This window comes from Euwallacea fornicatus, chromosome 6 (assembly GCF_040115645.1).
Source record: "Euwallacea fornicatus isolate EFF26 chromosome 6, ASM4011564v1, whole genome shotgun sequence".
NCBI classification, from domain to species: Eukaryota; Metazoa; Arthropoda; class Insecta; order Coleoptera; family Curculionidae; genus Euwallacea; species Euwallacea fornicatus.
This window is the reverse complement of record NC_089546.1, coordinates 2,413,900-2,430,712: the sequence shown is the minus strand read 5'-3', so window position 1 is coordinate 2,430,712 and position 16,813 is coordinate 2,413,900. Positions and strand designations below refer to the sequence as shown.

General features: G+C 35.2%; 1 long non-coding RNA gene across 1 annotated transcript in view; it reads left to right on the top strand.

Moving 5' to 3' along the window:
* LOC136339637 (uncharacterized) overlaps positions 1-16,813 on the top strand; it is a 131,724-nt gene that overhangs the window by 95,177 nt on the left and 19,734 nt on the right. The window contains exon 3 of the long non-coding RNA XR_010732172.1: positions 13,986-14,341. This is a non-coding gene — a long non-coding RNA (uncharacterized lncRNA). The remainder of the gene's footprint in view (positions 1-13,985; positions 14,342-16,813) is intronic.

Below are 16,813 nucleotides of genomic sequence, written 5' to 3'. Positions count from 1 at the left end.
ATAAAGAAATACTTATAATATTAGCTTTCGTAAATTGCGGGTAAAAACGGAAAATGTATATTAATCACCAACTTTTTTTCATTTAATACCAAAGAGTCGTACATCGTACAAAAGCGAAAAAACCTAAATTCGCATTTTTGCAATAAAAATGGATTAGACACTTGAAAATTAGTAGTTGGTGTTTGCTCCTTTAGCATTAATGACAGCTTCTATTCTCCAACGCATTTCTGTTATTAAATTTCTAATTTCTTATTGAGGAATGGTTTTCCGCTGTTCAAGCAAATAATTTTGCAATTCCTCTAATGGTTGCGGTTTCCGTGCTCTCACCCAGCTTTCATGCTTATTACACATATGTTCTATTGGATTCATGTCAGCACTTCTTGCAGGGCAGTCCACAGTTTCAATTTCAACTTCATGCATATATTCTTGTACAATTCTAGCGACATGGGGCCTTGCATTGTCGTTCATTAATAAAACCTGAGGGTCCGCAAAAGGGGCGAAAGGATCGCAGCAGGTTCAAGAATATCTGTAATACAGAATCGTGACCGATAAGCACTAGTTTTATGGAAGCGGTCAGACTGATGGCATTCAAAACCATTATAGAACCCCCACCAAAATTTATTCTTGGTGAAAAATTGCAGTGTGTAAACCATTCGTTTGATCTGCTCTGTACACTTTCACTTTCATCAAGAGAACTTTAACAAAATTTGGAGTTATTCGAGAATAATACGCGCACCTAATCAGCAATAGCCCAATTTAGATTTCCTCGGGTAAATCTTAATTTCTGAACAAGGTGTTCTCTGATAAGCATCGGTCCGTCAGCTAAGGGGTCAGATGCCAAACCATACTGTTTCTGAAGTTTTGTAGAAAAAAATTCAAATTAGAACTGGCAGCATGCTGATTCCGAGGAGCATGTAATCGCGAAAAGCAGTCATCTCTTGCAAAAGTCACCCTCGGGTGTGCTTGTTCTGTCCTGCGGACGTAACTACCAATCTCTTGTAGTCTATTTGCAATTTCTCTTTGGCCGAACCCTTCTTCTATCAGGGTTGTCGCTCAAACTGTTTCTTCATCACTTAACCGTTTTCTCTACGCCATAATAGAGTAATAAAATGTTTGAAAGAACTGTCACAATACCCTGATACTGAGAGAAGTTAATTTTATATTTTTTATATAAAAAAATTCATTATTATTCAAAGTGCAAATAAACAGCAAGAAGTTTTCATGTTAAAATATTTGTTTTATTTAATTTTAAAATGAGAAATTTATGTACACTCACTTTCACGTGAAATGCACCACCCAGTAATACTTATAATTAAGTCTTGTAACTTTAACAAAATAATGCATCATAATGGAATATCAAATGATCAGACTTTCAGTAAAATGATACAACATTTGTTAATTAAAAAATTAATAATGAGTGACATTGCCTCGTACGGCAATGCAAGCACGTACTCTTCGCGGCATGATTTGCAACAAATGATCAATATCCTCCTGGGGTATTTCATTCCATGCTATCTCAAGATGATGTCGTAGGTCATCCACATTGTTTGGAGGCCTCGGTAAATTTCGAAGGCGGCAATTCATCATATTCCAAAGATGTTCGATGGGCGATAGGTCCGGTGACCGTGCAGGCCAAGGCAATATTTCCAATTGTTCTTCTTCCAGGTATTGTCGAGTAATGTTCGCACTATGTGGTCTTGTATTATCCTGTTGGAAAATGCCATTTGATAAAGTTTGCATGAATGGTACTAATACTGGCCTCAGAACATTGTTACTGTAGCGACGTGCTTTTAAGGTGCTTGGAATAAACACAAGAGAAGATCTTCGACCAACACATATCACACACTAGACCATATCACCAGGTGTTAAAGCTGTGTGGCGCCTTTCACAAAATTGCAAATTTCTTCTTTTACCTCGGTATCGTCTGACTCTTCTACGACCACCATTGATCCATAAACAAAATCGCGACTCGTCACTGAAGACGATATTGTTCCACTCATGACTTTAATCAACTCGTTCTTGACACCAGACCAATCTGGAAGCTTGATGTTGGGCGGTTAGTGGCAGTCGTAGATTTGGGCGGTATGAATGCAGGCCAAAAAACGAAATTCTTCTGTAAACTGTTGCCATCGACACCCGACGATTTAGAGCTCCCATCCAATCTGCTGCAACAGACATTGTTATTTGATATCGATCACCAATGGCCATCCGTCTAAGAAGTCGATTTTCACGTGCATTGCTGCTACGGGGAAGACGTCCAGCTGGACGATGTTGCTGAACCCTTTCTTCAGACCATGAAGACCATATTCTCGCAATCGTAGTGTGGTTCCGATTCATTCTTCGGGCAATCTCACGAAAAGAAAGTCCACCCTCCTTCATGCCGATAATTCGCCTTCTATCAAAATCCGAAACGTCGGAAAAATTTCGATGCTGTCTCACTGGGGGCATTTTGAGATGTCTTGTTCACAGTTCAAGAACAAAATAAACTGACATTTCCATGTAAATATTATTTTATTTATTTACAATTGAATAAAAAATCTAAAAGGTCAATGACAAAAAAACCACTAGCATTCTTCCTTTTTTACTGAAAGTCTGATCATTTGATACTCCATTATGAAACATTATTTTCGCCAAAATTACAAGACTTAATTATTAGTATTACTGGGTGGTGCATTTCATGTGAAAGTGAGTGTATAAAAATTATTTTGAATTTTCTCGATCGATGTTACAAGAAACAATATAACTTTTTTTGGTTTCCGATTTCATAGAGGAAAAAAATTGAAAATATCAAAATCATCCTTTAATTTTATTTTAGAGTGCATGTCTCAATGATTTATCCTGATGATCATGTTTCTTTATTTTAGGCAAAGGTATCCTATATGTAAGAAGAACTACACTCAAATCAATATTATCCATTCATCATTTGCCACCAAAAAATGCTAAATATCCGAATTTTACGCAAAAACTCACATTATATGCATGTACACTTCACTTCATATTTACCTATGGACGCTTTGATGACTATGTGATTCGGCTTCAAATGAGCTTTTTCGGAGGACCAAAAACGCTCACCTCTTTTTATGTTTTTCCACTCAACGTGTCCGCCGAGGCCCGCATTGTCCAAAACAGGTTTTTTAATTTGCAATTTGTCGTTTCTACGAGATTTACCTACTTCGTTAATTAGAGCTGGTTTGTTGTGAGTATTTCCGACCCGCATTTGGAAGTTACTGATGAGCTTTTACGGTTACTTTTAGATTTTCATACGACTAAGCATAACTTTTACAACAACATCAATTAAACTTGACATTTATTGGGTTGTCAACATGTCGAGTAGGGTGACATCCCTTTATTCGCACTATCATAGTTGCGTTCTTTTGTGCCTTTTAAATGAGCCGAAACACAAAAGGTACAAAAGGACGAGCCGCGATTCAGCAAGGCCCCGAAGGAACTATTCTCTATTTTAAATGAGGGGACGCACAAAAGTATTTACTCATTGTTTATAATTGAGCTTGAAGCAATTTAGACTTAGGGCCACATGTTTGCGAAAGGGATTTGAGTCTCTTTCATGACGTTGCAGAGACAGATAAATTTCGAGTTTTAGACTACATTTAATTTCAAGTTTGCTCTAATTCGAATTCGGCACAGATGGGGTTAGAAACGGAGAAACTCCCTACAGTATTGTCATTAATTTAAATAAAAAAACACTTTGAGGTCATACGGATTCGAATCGCCCTCGAAATGACGAAATTAGGACCCGGCCAATGGGACCCGCTTTTACGCACAAAAAGATCTCATATAACCACGATTTTTCGCGTATATGTGCGGGAATTAACTGAAACACGAGACAATTTTACGGGTTTATGGACGAATTAATTTTTTAATGTTTGGACTGGGTTTTAAATTACAGGGGTGTGTTAAAATTGATTTGTAATTTATCAGAGCGCAATTCAGACTTTGAAAAATCCAAAGAAACTTGAAACTGGTTCAACACTTTCAGGAATTTTCGGTCCACAAAACTGATGAGAAATATCTTTTGAATATTTGGATGAACCTGAATTTGAAAAAACTTTCTAAAAAAACATTTATTGATACATAATTTCCCTGTCACAAAATCATGTCTCGATTTTCCAATAAACGAACCCAGACATTTTTCTCTGTGTTTCACTGAAATAAAAACGATGACATGGACGTTTCCCAGGACCGTTTTAAGAGTTTTATAAGGATTGTCAAAAAGTGAGTCCCAAGGGGACGGGCCGAGCGCAAAAGGGCGCTTCACTGGGATATAGGAATTCGATAGAGTGAATATAAAACAGGGCAAAACGGGAAACAATGGGAAAGTTTTCGGGATAATATAAACAAATTGGAACGAACGCGTGGGATCGAATTTTAAACTTGTTAATAAAATGTTTTCGGGGTGTTCGGTTTTAGGCAATTTCCGTAACAAAGGAGTTCTCGCAAGTGCGCTTACAGACGAGATTCCCTAGTTGCCATGCCATTGATGTTCTTTTGCCCTTTTAAATAACAACACGTTTTACGTTTCCATTTTATATCTTAATTTAAAATTTTTCTTGTTACTATATATTAAAATATTTTAACATTTATATCTATTCCCTTAAGTTCGTAATATACGGCTCATGCTTTTGCTATTAAAATGAAAAACATTTGCGACAATTCGATCGAAACTTCTGTAATTTTTTTGTGCACCTTATAGTAGAACCTACGATGAAGTAAGAGAACAAACGTTGCACTATGGCTTATGAAGCTTCATCAGCATTCATTCTATTCGTTAATTATTTTTCGGTCGAATTTCTTATTGGTTTAACAGTCTCCACCGGAAATGTTGTTCAGGTTCCTCTGAGTCTTCTTAAAGCCTCAGATTTTGCTTGAAACTATCTCATCCGATGTTGAGTAGGAAAATAGATAAAGGCCAGTAGTTGTAGGCTACTGACTTCTCTTTAAAATCATTGAAATATTGGCTTGAGCATTGGATGTATCTGAGTAGGGCAAGACATCTTTGGCATCTCTCATTTACTACCAGCATCTGGTGTGTTTTGGTTCTTTCCCATATTCATCTATCCAGAGCGTGAAAGGCGTACCTACTTCTAATATCTTCTAATATGATTCATTCTTATCGAGAGAATTTGCTTCTTCCACGAGTATCTCTGTATAACACTGTTTACAGAGTTAGTGTTTGTGAACCATCAAGAAGTACCCCAAACGTTACCACGTGATAACTGAAAAATACTTCAGCAAATCAGTTGACGAGCGAAGCAAGCTTATGGCAGAAAACATTTGAAAGAGAAAGAAGGGGAGAAAGGATGAAACGATCAGTAATTTCGATTTAGGACGGGAAAAGGATGACGTGACAAGTGTGAGGAAGTTTTTGAACAATAATAGAAGAGATGGATGAAAAATATAGAGAAAGTAATGAAACTCCAATTGGGCTGGTAAATGAAAAAAAATTAATTGGGAACGCAAAGGAGATGAAGAAGAAAACTGAAGACATAGTGGGAAAAGTCGCGGATTTTTATAGTCACAAGAAGAATATAGATAAGACAATGGCAAACCCGATTTAGAATGGGGAAAAGGGGTGATGTATATTAAGAAGAAATCTAAGGAAGTAAAGGTGGATGTATGGGAGTGGTGAGGCATTTAAACGCGTTATAAAAAACCATTATTGCTCCTTTCAAATGACATATCTAGAGCCTTCCAAAGAGGAGCGTCTAGCGTTAGTGCATATTAATAACTAGTCAGACTGGGTGAATGAGGAGAAGATAAGGATAAAGAAATAAAAGAAAATGTATTCTTTTCATCATAGCAGATACTTACAATGAACGCACAATGTACCATATATAGAAGTTATTAGTAACTGCCTCCATACAGTCCTTATATTGGAAGCCGGCGGTTAACTTGTAAAGCTGATCTAAGAAATGGTAAAGACTAACAGTTGGGAATGACTGTATGGGGAAGATGTTGGGACGATCGGAGATTAGAGAAACTCCTTTCGGTGTACGGGTAACCCACGGACTGCCAACCGGGAAAAGGGATGACGGAGGAAAATGAAGGGTCCTCTTGAGAGTCGTTCCATTGCTGTATATGTGTGTTCACGAGTTCCTTGCGCCCTGGAGTTGGAGGCAAGAGACACTGTTTCTCCAAGTTCAGTATGTGTCACCCTTATATCATTGAAATGTGGTCCTACAAGAACTTCACATCCGCTAGAAAATATTGCCAATGAAATTAAAGACTATTTTCGCACATCCTCGTCAGTCAGCGCGCCTGCTCCTTTGGTCTGAAGTTCCTTCAAAAGATCAATCATCAACATACAGCATTGTTCCGATGAAAAGTAGCTGCGTGTGTGCAGATATCTTCTGCACACAAGTAACTCTGGTCTCTGTCTGATGATCTCTCAGAAATGCCGCGACTTTATAATCTCGAAACATCGATTTTATTGATTTTGCTAGTTGCAATGGAGTGTCCTAAGCCTCCAAGGCATCGTGAATGTCAACAGTCATCGCCTTATCAAATGTATTTTTTATATCAAAGATGAGTGCTAGTACAGCTTCCTTGTCTGAATAAGCCTTCTCTATTTTGTACTCTAATTTTGAGTGGCAAGCCGTTTCTGTTAACTTTCTCGTACTTCCCCCTAGAGTATGCTCTTATGTATACCGCGAAACCTCTCTTTGCTGATACTTCTCTCAACTGGATAATTTTCTTGGAACCGCAAGGTTCAAACCCTTTTTCTATGTAAAAGAGACTCCCATGAGAGGACACCTCTATCGGGCGAACACGAATACTAAAACTTAACCGCAGAAACAAAACATCTTCCACAACCTGACGTGAACTCTGAAGACCGGCCAAAAATAAAATACATATTGTGTTAGTTACGTTAATTGCCGCAAAAGTGAACGTCGGGGCTTCCCCTTTATTTGGTCCTTAGTAAACACGATTTTACTTTTTATTACGTAGTAAAGCAAGAAGCGAAACGCATCGTAACTCCTGCTAAGAAAAGGTTTATGACTTCAAAAGAAAAAATTGAACTTACAAATATTGCTGAAAAGGATATTTATCTGTACGAAAGTTAGCAGAGAAGTAAGTCAATAACGAAAACCTGGTTAAAAATAATTTTTTTTGTTTATTTTTTAAAGTTTACAATAGAAAGTAGAAGTTTTACAAGAAAAAGGTAAATTTCGTAAAATATGATAATCGGGCGATAATTTAAGGAAAACTTAACAGATTAAAAAATGTTGAATAGAAAATTGATAAAGAATGTCTAGATTAGTTTTCTCCAATAAGAAGCCAGAATGTTCCGATATCAGGATCACTGGCAAAAACTAGAGCTAAAGAAATAGCCTGCAGGCTAAAATATGAACAAATTAGTGCTCTCGATGGTTAGCTAGAGAAGTGGATAAGACACAATATGAGTTTTATATCTATATCCAGCGAATTAGCAGATGTTAACTACCAAAATGTTACTGAGTTTTTCCAAAAGTTGCCATCTCTTCTTGTGGGATACAGACCACAAGACATTTAAAACGCTGATAAAACTGGTTTATATTTCCGAGCATTACCAAACAGTACATTGGCACGTAAATCTGAAAAATGTGACAGTAATAAAATATCAAAACAGAAGCTCACTATTTTATTCTGTGATAGAATCGCTATAGAAAAAAAAGTTATTAGTTATCGGAAAAGCTGCCCGTTCACACGCACTTAAAAATATTCGTATTATCGATTTGCCAGCTGCATGGAACTCAAATTTCAAAGTATGGATAATCCGTGATACCATGAAGGAATGACTTTTAGATGTGGACAGAAGAATGAGAATCTAGAACAGAAAAATACTTTTATTTCTCGATAATGCCACTTCACATTCTCAGGATCTTAAATTAAAAATAACATAAAAATATGTTTTTTTACTTACCAATTTTACCTCAGTGTGCCAGCTTTTAAACCGAGGCATAATCAAAAATGTAAATTCTTTTATCGAGACTTAATTTTAAAACATATTTTAATTAAAGTAGATGCTAGTTTATCTGCTTCAAAATTGGCTAAATCTATAAATATTCTGGAAGCTTTTTATTTTATTCATACAGCCTGGAAAAATATTTCCGAAGCAACTATCAAAAATTGTATCCCTAAAGCTGGATTTAAAAAAATGAAGGTTCTTTGTCTGCCTCTGAAGAAGAATATGAACAAGAATACTACCTGCATTTGTCACTTTTGACGCGTCTTATAAGAAGTTGCAAAGAAGTCTGTAGCATTACAGAATTGTCAGAATATGCAAACTTCAGCGCAACAATTTTTTCAGAAGAACAAAGCGCTATTGATTAGGAACGTTCAGAAGAGCGTAAGGAAGATATACAAGGAAATAATGAGGAAGAAGTTATTATCACTGAAATTGTTTCAATAAAATCTTACAGTGAAGCCTTGAATGTCATTGAACACTTAAAAATATTTGCACAGACAGATTTTGTGGCAATTAAAAATCTTAAAAATATGAAATGCAATTTTTAAAGTTGTTTATTCAAGGAAAAACAAAAAACCATAAAATATTTCAGACTTTTTTAACTCTGAGTAACCTGTTATTTTGAATTGGAATTTATGTTAATTTAGTTTTTTAAAACCATAAAAAATATGCAGCATTATTTTTTATTTATATTTCACCCTTCTCACAAGTGGACAAAAGAGCTGAACCAACGGTGCCCGTTTATTAAAGGTTTCACTATATAAGGTTTTTAAGAGAAAATTAGTTTCGCCAATTTGTTCTTAAGGCGTTGGCGACAATGTTGTCGCTTCCTCTCACTTTTAAAATGAAGATTATATTTTCGGATATACTTACTAGGGGGACATGTCTTAATAGCAGCCCAACTCAAACACTCAACTTGCCAGTGAGACAATTGTATACAATGTGTCCCATTTAAAGCTATGATTGATTATGTATATATGGTATATTTAATTTAGCAATTTAATATTAAATTCTGATTTGAGAAACATATGGAAGCAAATTTTCAAAAGAATGGCCTTCCTACTCCAAACCCTTCTTACTTCCTATCCAAAAAAAATGGTTTAATCTGCGCAACATCTCCCCATTTATCAATTGACACGCATTTTCAATTCTCCTTTTCATGTCATCTGCAGTTATTGGTACTTCTGCATAAACGTTGTCTTTTAAAAAACCCCAGAGGTAAAAATCTGGTGAGGTCAGATCAGGCGACCTACGAGGCTAGTTCACTGGATCGCCCTGTCCAGTCGATCGAGCTGGATATATTTCATTCAGAACCTCACGAGACATTTTAGAAAAATGGGTTCGACAATCATCATGCTAATATTGCATCACCCGTCTAATCACAAGTGAAACGTTTTCTAACAATTCTGGAAGATTATTATTCAAGAAATTGCGATACATTTCTCCATTGAAGTTTGGACCTTCCTTCAATGGAGAAAGGTCCAATTAAGTATTGTTCAATAATACCGCATCATACATTCACTGACCGTGATCTTTGATGTTCAACTTCTCCAGGCCATTATGGGTTTACAGCACTCCAAACATGAAAATTACGGCATTTCACTGCACCATGGTTTGTGAATGTGGATTCGTTCGAAAATAAAAAGTTGGAGAAGACATTTGCATTTTAATTTAATTGCTGCCTTGCCCAATTACAAAAATTGATTCGGCTTTCAAATTCAGTTCCATGAAGCTTCTGATGTAAAAAATGTGGTTGGGCTGGTATTTATTCACCTTCAAAATTCTTTGGAAACTTGTCTTTAATATTCCTGAGTCAGCAATAATTTGAGGACAGATTATATGGGGATCAGGAACAACAGCTGCAAGAATTGCTATTTAATTGCCTTCATGTGTTGCACTTCAGGAGCGATTTCATTTTTTTGTTTCCAACTTTTTTTTTTTGAAATTTTTAATGACACTGTTGAAAGTCGTCCAACAGAGAACTCTTTCATTCGGAAATCTTTCAGCTTAAAGTTCTACTACCCAACTAACATTTCTTCCAATCTCTCTATACATAAAAACTATTTTTAATTTTTCTTCCAAAGTGTAGGGATTCATTTCAATAATTAAATTTCGAATGAAAAGAATAATTTTAGAATAATTTCACACAAAACAATTAGATTAATTGTCGAAAAAAGAATATAATTTCTTGTAGACTTTGTTATAAGGTATACTCTAACAACAGAAAATTTAAGAAAATATTTTTTTCATATATATATACAGGGTGTCCGGCAAGTCAATACAATAATTTTAGGGGGTGATAGATTATGTGATTCTGAATCGATTTAACCAAACATACATATATACCAAGTGTTACAGTTTTCCTGATAATTCAGTTTTTAATATTTTTTAATTTAACCGTGCTCTTTCACAATTGTTGGAGGGTAGAAGAACACCAAGCCTTTTAATCACCAAAATGTACTAAACTTTTTTATTGCCTATAGATAATTGTTTAAATTATTTAAAGGGTAAAATCTAAAATGGCTTTGTTACCTACTTAGAATTACATAAACATGATCTTCCGAGCTTGTAATAACGCAAAGATTCAAATTCAAACATGGATTTAATTTAACCGCTTAGGTGTAGGTCATTCAAATTTCTTAAAAACTTCCTTAGGCAATAGTCTTTCAGTCATGCTAAAAAGATTCTTAAGAAACATTTTAAAAATGAGAGAAATTAACTTTTTATGTACCCGAGCAGCGCATTCACCAAAACATTATCTACTAAAAATGATATTAAAAATGAAGATATTTGCTAAAAACGCAAATTTGCTGGATAGCCATCATTTTGAAAGAATTTGTATTTGATGACATTATCAAATTATTATTAACTTGAAATTTTAAATGGTACCCCCCAGAGTTGGTACTTATATTAAAAAAAAATTAAATTATCGGCACATTAAAAATTTTTTTAAAGCGTTTTTAGAAGATTAAGGAAAAACTGACACCAATATTTCCAATACTTGTAATAAATTTTTCAATTTCTTAGATTTTTTAACATTCCTTTCGGTTCAATTAGAAATAAATAAAGTTTTTCAACATATGGAACACATTCCATTCATAATTTCTCTACAAAAACTTATTTTACAGAGATTTTGCCGTTTATTATTTGTTAAATTGTGTGCCATAGTGTAATACTAACGTTTCGATTAACATGGTATATTCTGTAGAAGATCGGACACTCTTTAATGTATGGTGCGAATACCCGATCCCTTCGACAGACTGCTTGGGTTTTCAACGAGAAATTTCTTCCGAAAAAAATATCTCATGTCTACGTGGACCAACTTCTAGAAAAATTTACGACGACAGGGTCAGTAGCCAATTTCAAACGAAATCAAACGAAGGTATTGAATTAGACTGCCACAATTGAACTATTGGGGCAATTTATAGTTGAACCAACTACATCAATTAGAAAACTGTCCGGACAAAGTGGAATTTAAATTTGTTCTATTGCGAAAGTGACAAAAATACAGGAACTTCACCTATATAAAATGCAAATTCATCAGGCACTGGCTGAAGGTGATCCCGATGGGAGAATTAAGTTTTGCAAACGCATGGCAGCACTGATTGCCACTACCCCAAATTTTATTAAAAATATCTCTTTTTCCGATGTCCGAAATGGTTTCGTTAATGAGCAAAATTGTCATTATTAGTGCGACTAAAATCCTTATGTTTTTTGGGAAGGCTATACTCAGTTGCCTCAAAAAGCTAATATTTGAACTGTAATATAGAAATATGCTGTAATTAAACTATTATTTCTTGATGATAACCTTTATTGTGAAGTCTACCGCAATATGTCACAAGAGTTAATTGATCATCTTGTAAAAGACGTCGTAGCAATGCAAATAGATCACCATAACGATTATCTATTAAAGAAAATATTTTACAGTTTCAACAAAACGGGACACTGCTACATTCTGTCATGTCATCATCAATGATTTAATCACCGATTTTCAAGTAGATAGATTGGAATAAAAGGGATAATTCAATGACCTCCAAGGTTTCCTGACTTAACACCTCTTGATTTTTTCGTTTTGGGTTATCTTGAATCGGGTGCTTATAAATTATATCTTAAAAGATGTTGATCAATTAAATAATCGCATAGCCCCAGATTGTCGGGTTTTTACTAGAAACATTTTTCAAAAGTTTCGACGGGAAATTGAAAGCAAATTGTATATTAGTATTTACCACAAAATGGAAATTATATTGAATATTTAGTAACTAAAAAGTGACAAAATACAGGTCTGAAACGTTATTACGTTGCATTTGCTACGGGTAAGTTGATGTTTTTAGCCCCATTGATAAATAACATTAAATTGACTTTTCTTTTATTTTTCCTTAAATTTTCCAAACCACTTTAGCAAATCAAGTTTTTTGATGCACCGATATTTTGTAATTTCAATTATCTTTAATATGAGATACAACTCTGTGGAGGGTGCAATTTAGAACTTTCAAGTGAGAAAACGGGGCACCAAAACGTGACAAATAGATTTACTCAGATACTATCAAAATTGTTCCCCATTGCATTCTGGAAGCCTGCCATACTCAGTACGTTCATATGTATTTTCGATTTTTATGATATTTGAAGTGGTAAGTTTTCAAATGAACACTCTGTTTAAGCCCTTCTGAGCTAAGGAAAGATGATGAAGAAACTAGAATTTGTTGCGACATCTATGCACGGAGAGTATAAGTTCTATATCGGTGAAGGGCGTAACAGTTTGCTGAAAGCCTCCGCAATGAGCTTATGCCTGTACATCATAGATGGCTCCACGATGCTTATTCTTTATAGTATTTCTCGATTTCTTTTCGTACAGCATTTAAGCGTTATCAGAAAATTCTGGAACCTCATGCAAATATTGGACTAATAGAAAAATATTGATATTGCAATATGCACAGACAGATCCAAATTTGGGAAAATTATAACTCGTTAATCCTTCCTTTTCATATTGTTATATTGTTTATAAACATCTGTCTTCTGATGGTTACGATAGTCATGCAGAAAATTTCTTCGGATAGTTAGACCTTTGTAAGTTCGCTATATGTGACTTGAATGGGAATTGCTTTCAATGAATCAGAAAATACAGACTACTTAGCGTAAACTATGAAAATCTAATTCACTTTTCTTAAAGCTCGTGGTACCACCACACTAAAGAACTTCAACAGAATCGACAGTTTCGTCAAGCCCACTTTATATACATAGAGAACGAAGATACTTCTGCAATTCTTCAACAAGCAAAGACAAATATCTCCCATTTTTCATGAGCATCCCGGTTCAATAACTCTATCTGTTCGCGATACAGACAACAAAAGCGACGATTTTTCACTGTAGCTCTTTTGAAACAGGCGATCGCCACGCGAAGCATCAATATGCAAATGTCGGAACGAGATGGGTCGTCGTCGATCACTCGGACACTGACATGACAAATAGTCGATGGATCGCCTATTTTTAAATTTAAATTTTGGGTCCGGTCAGTTTTTGAATACACGGCAAACTTGGAGGAATAATTCGCATTCCCTTTTGCATACCCGCCTCTCAGAATGTGGTAGTTTTTATCACAGCTATTTTCTAATTGCGTTATACATAAACTGAAAAATATGGGAAATTAATGCAAACATAAACAATAATTATTCGCCCATTGCCTCCTGTGAAAACATGCACAAAAAGTTATTCTAACTGGTAAGAAAATTAATTTCCTTCGCTTCATTAACTATGTAAATTTAGACAAAATGATTAATATCCGCAGCTCTATCCGATGACTGCATTTGCAATGTTTATTCATAAGAAACTAATTTTAGCTTTTTAGAATTCTTTTAGGATTCCTGCAAATCCATGAACTCTACTGTTATTAAGCACACAAATATTTGTTTGTTGTCACTATATAGATCATTAAAAAAACACAAAAATCAAATGTTTATTTATTACGAAACACCAAAGTACAATAAACGCCTATTAATAATTCAATTGTTCTTCTCATCTGCAGGTTGCGGTTGACATGGATTTCCAATAATTTGATCGGCGATTCTGCTAGCTTCCCTTAAACCGCTCAAATAAGCCCCGTGTACAGTCGCTGGATAGTTCCTAATGGTATGCTCTCCAGCAAAGAAAACTCTGGCCTTTCCTGAAGTGGTGGATATTCCCCGGGCGTTCGGTGGGATTACTGGACTTGCCAGTAAGTCGTAGTCTGATCCTGAGGAGCCCACTGCCACGAAACTATACGATCCGCGGGACCATGGGTCGGCCCTCCAACGGGTTACTACGGTTTCTTTAGGTTGGGGGACGCCTGACTGACCGAAGATTCCTCGAAGGACCGCGATACATCTGCGAATTAATGGTGAGGTAATCACTAAGAATAAAGGTCGAATTCGGGAGTTATCCAGGTTTTTGCTATGGAGCAATCATTTTTAATAATTCTAATGACGATAAAATGAGGTTCCGTAACGCGAGGTAATGCCTTGCTATTTTGACTGGAGATTATTTCGTGGAAGACTATTTGCGCTGAGTATTATTACGGTCATATTAAAAAAAAGTCTATATTTTCGTTGCCTCATTATTTCTTCTACAGAGAAATAAATATTTTTCACCGGGCAAAATTTTTTCAGAGCGGTCTCGTTTAATAGAAATAAACAACCAGAAAAAAATGTCCTCTGAAAGCTTAAAATTCAGAGCACCTACCCAATTGCCATATGAAGCAAAGCACCATTCGATTGACTGAACTCCTCAGTGAAGTTTCATTAATTAGAAAATTTCATGAATTTTTCGATAATGAAAAAATTATTTTGATAGAACATTGAAAACGCTTGATATGTTCTCTTGAACGTTGAATTCCTATATAAATGATAAGCTTCCGTATGAAAAACGCATATTTCAATAAACCAGATTTCATCAGCGTGATACCATTTAATAGAAAATTGAAATGTACTTTTCCAGCAGAGAAAATGTTTTCCACTATTTTTCATATATTTAAAATTTTAAAAATATGCAATATGCAATCTTTGAAACTTCTTTCAACGATTAATGTCGTTCGAATCGGACAATTTTCCATTTGTGTTGTAAGAGTTGGGAACTTATTTTTACACGTAAAAAGGTACTTTCAAATCGAAGATACGAAAAAAAGAGCCGAGTACAATGTTGCCAAACATTGGTGTTCTTATGTGTATTAATTCACTTTTTATACAAAAAATATATAAACTTTTAGTATTTTCCAATTCTTAATTCTGTTCCTAGTTGTTTGGCTGATTGTTTCAAAATAAATTTATTGTTTTTTGGCAAAATTCACAGATACCCAACAAAATTAGGTAATTTGACATTTACATTATTCTTTTTCAAATCCTTTGTAATAACTAAAGGTTTGTATGCCTCGAAATCTACAGATTAATTAATTTTCAACTACAATTGAATAATCAATGGAAAACTTTCAATTGGAAATATTACTAAATATCTCACGGTTGAGTCACTCATTTATGTGTTTTGCTTTATTACAGATTAATACTCTATTGAAACTTATAGAAATCGTCCAATTCAGTTGTTCCACTTTTAAGTAAAAATGGACCTCTGGCAACGTTGTCGGATGTTATAATCTTAACAGCTGTGATGCTTTTAAATTAAAAGCACGGCACGAAACGTTGCCAGATGTATTCTTGGCGTAAATTTTGTTATTTCTTATGGACGCCTTATTGGATTTTTTTTTTGTTTTTAAGTGCCATAATACCTTCAATTTTAATGTGTAAAACGTCAAGGTTTGCGTTACGAAAACATGAACAAGTCAGCCACCACTGCAAACGGTCTTCAACCGACCTTTCAAAAGGAAAATGCCGATATAAAAATTAGAAATTCACGAAGACTGTGCTAAGACGAAATGCTGAGTGCGGCATCTTAGTGCACAGGAACATTTAAAATAAATGTTGCTTCAAAGTGTTTTTTAAAATTATATACTCTATTTAAATAAAAAAGTAACACGCTTTATGTTGGGTTTTTTAATAATTTTGAAAAGATGAAAACTACAATTTTGACAACTGCGATGCAAAAGTTATATGAGACTTTTTTTTTATTTTTTAACTCCTATAATTTTACGAATCCAAATATGTCGCGCTTAGACCAGCCCTGGAGAAAACTGAGGCAGTCATATTAAATGGGAAAAAGAGCAGAAATGGAATAAATTTTCTAGGCGGCAATTTAACGAAGAAATCCATCAGATACTTGGGCGTTCAATTTATCTCCAATTTATATTATGCACATCATCTAACGGATATGTGCTATAAAAGTAAAAACAAAATAGGACAACTACAGACGACCATGCCCACGACAGAGAAACCAGTTACGTAAAAGAGACTTCTTCTTTACGGAGTAGTACAATTGACACTCCTGCACGTAGCTTTGATTTGACGATCGATGCGGTGTATCAAGAAATACGCACGAATGTTGGCAAGTGTATAAAGAAAGGCTCTAGTATGGGTTATATGTATGTACTACACAGTATCATTCGAGGCAGTCCAGATAGGAGAGGGACAGACGGAAAGCGCAAGGAAAACGACCATTGGGGAATGACAATAACAGTTCACAAGTGTGGAGAACAAAGGACAGTGGACTTAGAAATTAATTCCTGATCTAGAGCTGCGCCGATATAAACGGTTAAACTAATACATAACGCACGCTCTCAGCGGTCACGGAAGTTTTATGACCGTTACGCACCGGATAGAAAAACGGATCCGGATTGCATGGAGTGCAGAGTCTCCGACATCATTGCATTTTCCTGGGTTAAACTTTTGAAGAATAAAGAGACGAGCTATCGCTTAGGCAGAGATCCACACT